This window comes from Salvia splendens, chromosome 8, assembly GCF_004379255.2.
Source record: "Salvia splendens isolate huo1 chromosome 8, SspV2, whole genome shotgun sequence".
Classification (NCBI taxonomy): Eukaryota; Viridiplantae; Streptophyta; class Magnoliopsida; order Lamiales; family Lamiaceae; genus Salvia; species Salvia splendens.
The window spans coordinates 5544119-5553655 of record NC_056039.1 but is presented as its reverse complement, the minus strand read 5'-3'; the positions used below and the strand labels follow the sequence as shown (position 1 = coordinate 5553655).

General features: G+C 34.9%; 1 long non-coding RNA gene and 2 other non-coding genes across 4 annotated transcripts; 2 read left to right on the top strand and 1 right to left on the bottom strand.

The window, feature by feature from the left end:
* The first annotated feature begins 3396 nt into the window (after positions 1 to 3396).
* Positions 3397 to 4733, top strand: LOC121743573. Of its 2 annotated transcripts, none has more exons than XR_006038302.1 (2): positions 3397 to 3985; positions 4054 to 4733. It is a non-coding gene; the product is annotated as an uncharacterized LOC121743573 (long non-coding RNA). The 2 variants fall into 2 exon arrangements; XR_006038301.1 differs by having other exon boundaries at positions 4051 to 4733.
* On the top strand, positions 3565 to 3759 carry LOC121746260. Its single transcript, XR_006038963.1, has one exon. It is a non-coding gene; the product is annotated as a U2 spliceosomal RNA (small nuclear RNA).
* TRNAR-CCG lies at positions 4586 to 4657 on the bottom strand. Its single transcript has one exon. It is a non-coding gene; the product is annotated as a tRNA-Arg (tRNA).
* Positions 4734 to 9537: the final 4804 nt, after the last annotated feature.

Sequence of the window (9537 nt, the reverse complement as noted above, 5' to 3'; positions counted from 1 at the left end):
ACCACGAGCCGCTCCCTTCACAATAGCCCACCGTGCTTGGAGGACTCCGAATGCACGTTCCACATCTTTTTGAGCCGCCTCTTGCCTTTCGGCAAACAATGCCCTCCGATCCGTTGTCGGACATGTGATAGTCTTTACGAACACGAGCCATCGAGGGTAGATCCCGTCTGCCAGATAGTACCCCATACTATACCGACGATGGATGGCCGTGAACTCTACGTTCGGCGCTCGCTCGGCACACAAGTCGTTGAACAATGGAGACTCGTTCAACACATTGAGGTCGTTTTTCGACCCCGCGACACCAAAGTAGACATGACAGATCCATAATCGTTGGTCGGCAATGGCCTCCAACACAATCGTGGGATGTGTGCCCTTGTGCCCGCTTGTGTATTGTCCTCTCCAAGCCGTTGGACAATTCTTCCACTGCCAGTGCATACAGTCGATGCTACCAAGCATCCCCGGGAAGTCGTGGGTCCGCTCATGCATGTTCACCAACTTCCTAACGTCGTCGGTCGTTACCTTTCTCAAGTATGTATCCTTAAATGCTTCGATGACTGCCCGACAGAATTTAGCTAGGCAATCCCGTCCAGTATGCTCGCTTACATGGAGATACTCATCGAACATATCTGTTATAGTTCCGTAAGCGAGTTGACGTATGGCAGATGTGCATTTCTGCAAAGTCGATATACTTGCCGACCCACAACATCAGTGGTTTGGCAGAAATACGAGTCACAAGCTACAACTGCATTGACAATGCGCAAGAACAAAGGCCTCCGCATCCGGAACCGGCGACGGAATATCTGATCACTCCATCGCGGATCTCTAGAGAAATAATCTGTGAAAAGCCGCAAACCAGCTTGTTCACGGTCTCGGTGAATATACATCCGAGTACGTGGTACCCGGACTTGTTGTTCGTTCCAAGCTTGAATATCAGCTTGGTAGCGCCACTTCGTTGTTGATTTCTTCCTAGATTGCCAGTATCGCCGCCTCTAACATTCGGGCCATTTGAACGCCGATTGGTCTTTGACGAGGAGGCATTTTTTCAAATTTTAGGGAGAGAAATGAAGTTGAATAGATATGAAAATGGATGGAATGATATTTTATAGATAAATTTTCGGTTTTATAAATAAAATTGAAATTGCGACCCGGGCCGCCGGACACTAATTAACGTTGGGCCGTACCCCGTCGCGGCACGTCCCAATGTTCATAACCCTGAGCCGGGCCGGACCCCGGGCGCGTCCCTAGGCCGCGACTGCGTCCCCGGGACCGGCCAAGGCCGGAAAATCCTCCCCTCCATGGCTGCGTGACGAGGGCCGGGACCCAACTGAGGCCCGGCCCCATGCGTTAATGATGCTCTTAGGTGCAAGTTATATTCAAAGTTTAACGTACACGTGCTTTGATTATGATGATATTAAATACATTTTCGGAGGCACCTTGGTCGTCGATTGGGTATGGACGGTAGCCACTCGGAACGGCCGAATCTTGGGTTTGAGGAGGGGCCGAATATTCAGTTTCCGGACTAGGAAACGGTTGTGAACCGAACCATTCGGGGTTCCAACCGTGGGAGCCCGTAGGGTTATCGCCTTGGCCGGACATAGTGATGTTGTAGGGTATGAGAGAATGAATATGAAAATGGATATGAGAGATTGAAGATGAGAATGGAGATGAGAGAATGATGATGAGAATTGTGTAGTTTGATGTGAATTTTTGGGAGTGAAATTGAGGGTATTTATAGATGAAAGTGTGTATTTTTGGGGTAAAAAAAATAAAAAAAAATTAAAAAGTAGGAAAAAACGGTTATAAACGGATATAATTTTTTTGGGAAGTGAATTTTTTTTTATTTTTATCGGTTTTTTTAATTAAAAACCGATTTTTTTTAAAAAAATATTTAAACCCAACGGCTATGCCGTTGACGAATGAGAGCGCGCCACGTCAGCTGCTCGCTGGCACGGCGGCGGGTGGCGTCCGTGCCAGCGGCGCGGAAGGCGGTGGCGAGCAGCGCCACCGTTGCGGATGCTCTAAGAGTATATATTTTTTATTTTGAAAACTTTTTTATCATTAATAAGATGAGACTCATTCTTTATTAACAATATTTTAAATACTTTTTCTTTCTATTTCCCTCTTATTTTACCAATTGTACATAAAATCTCTGTCCAATCAAAAGTACAAACTTTTATGGATCGAAGGAATTATGATTTTGCAACTAATCAAAATTCCGCCGACATGACTTGATCACAACGAAACAGAATTATATAATTTCAATTGTTGTATTTTCTTCCATCTCGTATTATTTTCGTTTCTCATTTTCTCCATTCCGTCACATTCTTTCTTAATATAGATTGTAACTCGACAAATGAAAATGATTTGAATTTATTAATACGACAGCACATTGCCTAAAATATGATGTTGTTTAATTGACATTTAATAGTGCTCACGTAAATAAATCATCACGTCGAAATCTTGTTGATTGTAAAATTAGAACAAGTCAATAGATTGGTTACAAATTTAAATCAAAATAATTGTTCAGTAATTTACAAACAGATTTTAATATTGAAATGTAAAATTAAAATTTAGCCTAAGCTTAGAAATTTATAGATAAATTACCATTTTTAGAGTATGCTAGATACATGTAGACCAAACTCACGAGCAATTATGATTGGGCTTTTTTGTGGGCCTACTCTCTACGCATTGAGCAGCCCAACAAAATAGGTAAAGAAGTTGGTATGAAATTCTGAAGCGTGATTGAATAATAGGAGTACTCCACTAATATAAAACCAATTTTTAATATTATAAAAGATCCTTCAGAATATAATGCATTACATATAACAAATAGCATACATGCAAAACCAATTTTTAGATATGGTTGAATGTTGATGTTGAGGATTAGTAATAATAAATTGAATTGATATAGGTATGCAATTTGGGGATAAAATTTATTTCAATTCTTTGCAGTTTTTGGCGATCCTAGTGAATTGTCATAGATGCATGCACAAACAAATACTGAATCGACATGAAGAAGAAGAAGAATTTAAGAAGGAGAAGAAGAATATCAAATTTAACAATTGGAAAGGAGAAGAATGAAGAATACGATTTTAACACTAATTCTGTAAGAAGGGATGTTTTTGTAAATAACTTTTAGCCCTAATTCTGAAAGTGGGGTGGCGTCGTTCAATATGCCAGGCGTTTATTTCACGCAGGCACTTTTTTCGGCTTCCACACAATTTTGCCCAAATCGTCAAAATTATGGAATTTACTTGTTTTTTGTTACACTCGATCTCTAACTTCTATAGTGCCAAAAATGAATATTTGTGTTAGAAATATCATACAGCCCATTTCCCTATAGTGTTTATGTTGTGGTTATATAGATGTTGAATACTCCATATGTGATGGAAATTGATGGCATTTATATAATTGTATGTGGTGTGCAAGCAAAGCTTGAGTTGAATTTTATGGTGAGTTCAGGTTATTGGAATTTTATATCAGTGAGTTATACCACATCGAATGCATACTGGAGGAAGTGCATATGACATAGTATAAAAGCATGGGCCATTCAATGGAAAGCTCATACCTTTCTCGGCCTTTTGGCTATGATCAAGTGTAGTATCTGTTCTTATCAGTTTAATATCTGATATGTGGACCATTGGTTCACACGATATTAAATTTATTTTTTGAGGGGAAGACTAGACAAAGTAGCTTGCTGCTTGGGTCTTCATGCGTCGCCTTTGTGTTGCACTATTGCATTGGCTAGGCGTACCCTACCAGTTATAGTTTAAATATATTTCAGCTGGAGGTGGAACTCTAAAGGGGTGTTAGTGGCGAAGATGTGGAGCCGGTTTAGCGGCAGTATTGACGGCTAGTGTTTGGTTAGAGTTGGGGAAATGATTCTAGTTTGGTTTCGAACCATGAACTCTAGTTTTTCATTAAACTCAATACTCGTTTTCCTTGTTTCTCAATTCACCTGCAAGAAAAATGGCTTCAACGAAAGGTACCTCCTTGATTTCCCCAGCTATTTTGTAATGATACTATCAGTCAACACTAATCATTGTGCAGCAGCAGGAGAAGTGGATCAATGAATCTATGCAGGTGTTTTAATAGCTCGATTAATAAGGATATCAATTTATTGAACAAGTTGATGGGGGAGGAGAATGTGGAAATGGAGAGGAAGAGAGTGAATGTTTCATGCGTTTGTAGTTTTCACCATACAGTGTTTATTTTTGTAGTTTTATGTCTAGTAGATATTCTCAACGAATAATGTTCCATTTTCAATTGTCACGTGCATCAAATCTAGTTGTTTACAAGTGCCGTCCAATTCTTGAATGGAGGTTTCTATTTATTCTTCTCTCATTGTAGTTTTGTTGGAGAACTTCAAATGATTGTATAAATTGATAATATAATTTACCAAAAATGCAACTTTTTGTTACTTTACTCTTACCTGCTAACCACATACACACCAGGATAAGTACTTCCTAGATTTTATTAGAGAGATAGATATATATATATATATATAAAACTTTTAATCAGTCTCCCTAAATTTAGAAATCTTGAAGATAGAAGTTAAAAAAGAAATTAAAATCCAGAAAAATGACGATCACAGTGGGAACGAACCCACGACCTTTAGATTCGGAGTCTAACGCGATATCCACTCCGCTATGTGATCTTTTTTGCTCAAATAAAACGGCGAAATGCACAAAACAAGGAACAGCAACGGCGATTTCTGTCATTTTCCAGATGATGAACAGAGGAAAGAGACGACGATCAACAAAATCTCCCAGATAAAAAAGACAAAACAAATAAAGGGAAAAACACGAAAGAAGAATAAAAACAAGAAAAATAGAATCGACGTCAAAATCAAACGCAAAAAAAAAGTATAAATCAAATAGAAAAAAATCACCTTCTTTTACTACAGGCAAGATCGGATGGGAAAATGGTCGGTGCAAAAAAAAAGGGATTCTTGGACATCGAATAAGTTATTTTGGTTGCCTAGCGAGATCGAGAAAGGCAGATAGGAAGAGTTAATTCGCGACAGAGTTAGGGTTTCGTCACGGCCGTTAGCAATTCATTTCCCCCATCCCAATTTCCATAATTCCAATTTAACCCTTGTGATTATTAATAATGGCATAATGTAGGGTATTGATAGAAAGCCCATGTCCAGCAACCTTTAGTTTGGGCCGACTATTTACCAATTAATTTGGGTCGGCGCCGAACTTTAGTCTGTCCGAACCAAAATTTTATAAGTATGATGCCACTATTTTAACTTATTCTTGCAAAATTGCACATTATAAAAATGTGAATTATTGAATGCATTCAAACCTAAGAATCCTAAGATTGCAAGTGAACTAATGGGCCTTATTTCTATCCACTAATATCTGAGTAATTTTCTTAGATCTTACAAAACACCTCATCTTTTTTTTTTTCTCAGTTTCATATAGTTGGTTTTATAGGATGCATCTTTATTACATTTATAAAGTTTGTATTATAAGTGTGGGGATCTTGAAAATATAGATCAAATGACAATCGAAAAGATTTTGGTGGCCACATATCTGTGTCGCTCATTTGTGCACCTATGGTCTGAAAACCGTCACTAAATTAATTGTTTCTACAACTTGTAGAGCACATGATTTCTTCTAATTATTAAAATTACTGTTTTTGGATCATTGTGCATCTTCCTGGAAACTTCCTCAACACAAATTTGCAGTAGCATTGAATTGAATGATAGGGAACATTCATGCCATCACAATTCATATGCTTAATTTTAAAATTAATATGAGTATTACAATACTGGTGCAGTGGTGCTAGAAAATCATGTAATTTTCAAAAATATTGGTAGTAACTTTTTCCACTAACTTTGAAGTTGGTATAGAATATCATGAATTTGTATTAAGGTGTCAATAATCCACTGATAACTGATCACGGCTAAATTTAAATGATGTGGTAGATTAGCTGACATTTAATTGATGATATGGATGCTAACATAACATTTAACTCCAACCATATACACCATTTTAAAGTATGTCTCACAAAATTTTTACGGTAGCTACAGTACGCACTTATATTTGGTGTTGTTAGTAGAAAAACCTAAAAATGAATTTGGATTTGCAGTATGATTACCGAAGTTTTCTACAACAAAAATGAGATATATATACAAGTATATGGTTGGAGCGGCCTTAGTTGCATCCCCCATCCGAGTATATCTACAACAAAATGGACCTTTTGGAGAAGGCAAAGAACAACCGTCTCCGACGTGATCGTGAACGTGCAATGTTGGAGGTGATGCGTTGCTAACATCGATCTCTCAAAGGCTTTGGCATGCGGCATCAACATTGTTTTGAACTCAAATGATCTTCGCTCGATAGTTACATAGCTTTTTTATAGGTTCCAATTCTCTCTTTACATGATTTCCCTTAATTTGTCTTTGATTTTTGCCCTCATTCATGCATTTGATTGAGATATTTCTTTCAATAGTTTTTTCTTAGGTATCCTTTAATAGAAATTTGATTAGAAGACAAGAAAATATTAGTAGCTACAATTAGGCAGAAAAATATTAGCAGAATTGTTGGAGTGCACGTCTCCTCCACACGAACCATTGCTCAAATCAGCAAAATACAAATAATATTGAGTTCAAATCAATAAGAAAATTTAAGATTGGCCAATTTTATATTCAATTATTATAAATAATTGATTTAGTTAGACATGGCGGCTACGGAATTAATACTAACTCATCACATTTTAGTTTTCCACGGAAACTTAACTATAAAGCCATAGGCATCATACCATATATTATTATGCACTGATTAAGTGACAATATAAATCATTATAAGCCCATCAATAAGGATATGCAATCAAATTAAGCAACTATTACATTAGTATCTACTCCAATTCCATATACCCATCCAAGATTCCAAGATATTAACTGATCGATTATAAGTCCACCGTCCACGTACATTGAATATTTAAGGACATATATATAGAAATAATTGGTGTTCATGACAAGAAATTACGTCTCCCTTTTAATTAATAGAGAGGAACAGCTTTTGTGGAATTCGGAAATTTAAGACATTAAAAGAAACTAGTATCAAACCGACTCGATTTAATTTCATCACAATGAATTCACATTTTGAATCAATTACTTGAAATCATATACAATTACATTATTTAAGAATTAAAAATCGCAAATATGTAAAACAATTTAAATGTACAATCCAAAAACACAAATAAAGCAACTTTAGGATTCGACAATCGCATACACATATTTAAAATGTCGAAAAAGATCCATGCTATATGTACAAATTTATGTACATTTATCACTACACATTGATTAAAACCCAAATTACTAAATTAATAAAATTAAAATTATAAAACTCCAACCCCGTTCTCTAACCTCACGTTTTTTTCTTCCTTGTTTTATTTAAATCTAATTTTGTGTATATACTAAAATGTGACTTGAAAGGCTCCTTTAAGATAATGTAGTATTGTGTCAATGTTGTGTATAAAACATTCTAGAATCAATTTTGCAAGGCTCCTTTTAAGATAATGTAGTATTGTGTCAATCTCGTCTATAAAACATTCTATAATCAATTTTCAAACTTTAAATGAATCCATGAATATGATTTTATAATTCAATTGTGACCATTTTTTAAGAATCGTTTTTGTTTCCCTATAATCTATCCCTATTATTATTTATTAATCCATGCATATTATTTTATAATTCAATTGTGATCATTTTTTAAGAATCGTTTTTTTGTTTCGACAAACACGATTTAATTATAGTTTGTGACCAAATTTTAAAGAATGCGTATTTTGTTTGTAAATAAAAATAAGAAGAATTTATTCAAAACCCTTTTACTTCCCCACTAAATGATAATAATCCTATAAAACTTTTCACTTCTCCAAATTTATAACATCAAATATCGATGGTAACATATATACATTTACTCAATTTATTAAAATTAGATTGTCCAGCTTTCTTTCTAGTCTTCTTATTTTGCAATATTTATTACATTCAATGAGAGCTGTGAAATTGTCGTTGCGATATACAGATTCATATAAAAAAGAGTTTAAATTAAATTACCATTTTTACTTTACAAATGCAATCTTGTAAATATCCTCAAAACTCCCCTTTTACTCAATTTTTTCATAAAAACGGTTGTTTTTAGTTTAAGTTTTAATATGGCCCGCATAGTAAAAACAAATGAAGGAAGTTATGATTCAACTAACATATAAATAAGTGGAAAATAATATTGTGCATTATTTTTATAAAATGGAAAAATTACTCTAATCGTGAGACTAAAAAATAAAGCAAATTTACATCACACAAAACAAAAAAAAACCTAAAGAATGTATAATTACCACTTCTCCTAATGAGATTTAAGATATTGTTTATCAAAAGCTTTAATTTAAGATTGCACTGGTGAGACACTTCCTAGTCGAGCTTTATTTCATTGCAATATAATAGTGACCCTATACACTAAAAACTCAAACCTTGAAACCTAAATCCTAAATCCTTAACTTTAAAATATACTCATCATGACCAACAAATGAGCCAAACATCAATAAAATTCTCCCTCCATCCCAATTCGATTTTACTTTGTTGATCACTTATTCTATTTTTTTTTGGGGGGGGGGATAATTTAATGTGAGATGGGATATGGTGAAATGTAGTGGAAGGCAGTTAACGGTATAGGAAGAGTCTATAGATCCCACCGATTCAGAGGCCAGAAAAACAGCTGATTACTATTTACGACAATTTAGCCAACAAAAAACAGTTTTATTCAAATAATAATATCTAATTTAAAATGACATTTCCATAAATACCCACAAAACTAAACCCTAAACTTAAAATAATTTTGACTTCCCTTCACTCGTGACGTGATTTTATTGCAATTATATGACATTTATGATAATTTCACTCAAAACTCCCACTCTATTTATGTATATAATATCAAATTATTATCCGTAAAAACATAAAATAAAAAATTATTTATTAAAATTAACACATAAATATTGATCAAAATATTTTGAAATACAAAATATGTAATCACATTACACGAATAATTAGGCATATGCAAGTTCAAAAGTGATACACCATCAACAAAAAAATGAAAAAAAACGTAAATAAAATTCCGTATGAAAATTACTACAAAACATTAATTTATAAGTTTTGGAGGATATTCCACTTCTTTGAGTCCCTCCATACGACGACGACGAATGCGATGTAGACGCTGAGCAGGATGACTCATCGCCTCTCTCTCCCATTCAGCGGCGGCGTGCTGAAGCCTCTCCACCCGTAGTCTCCGCTGGCATCATGAATGTCACAATCAGATTGAAATTTATAGATGATTTTGTAGCTTTTGGTATTCTCAAATTACTTTTAGTGTTCCAAATCCTAATATCCACTATTATAAATTAAATGCCTCGTAATTATTTGGATCTTTCAAATAGGATTGATTGATTAAAAAAAGATTAGTAACCGTCTAACCGATAAAACACCACTTCATAAAAAACAAAAATCAAGACTGATACATAATTACAATTTCATTA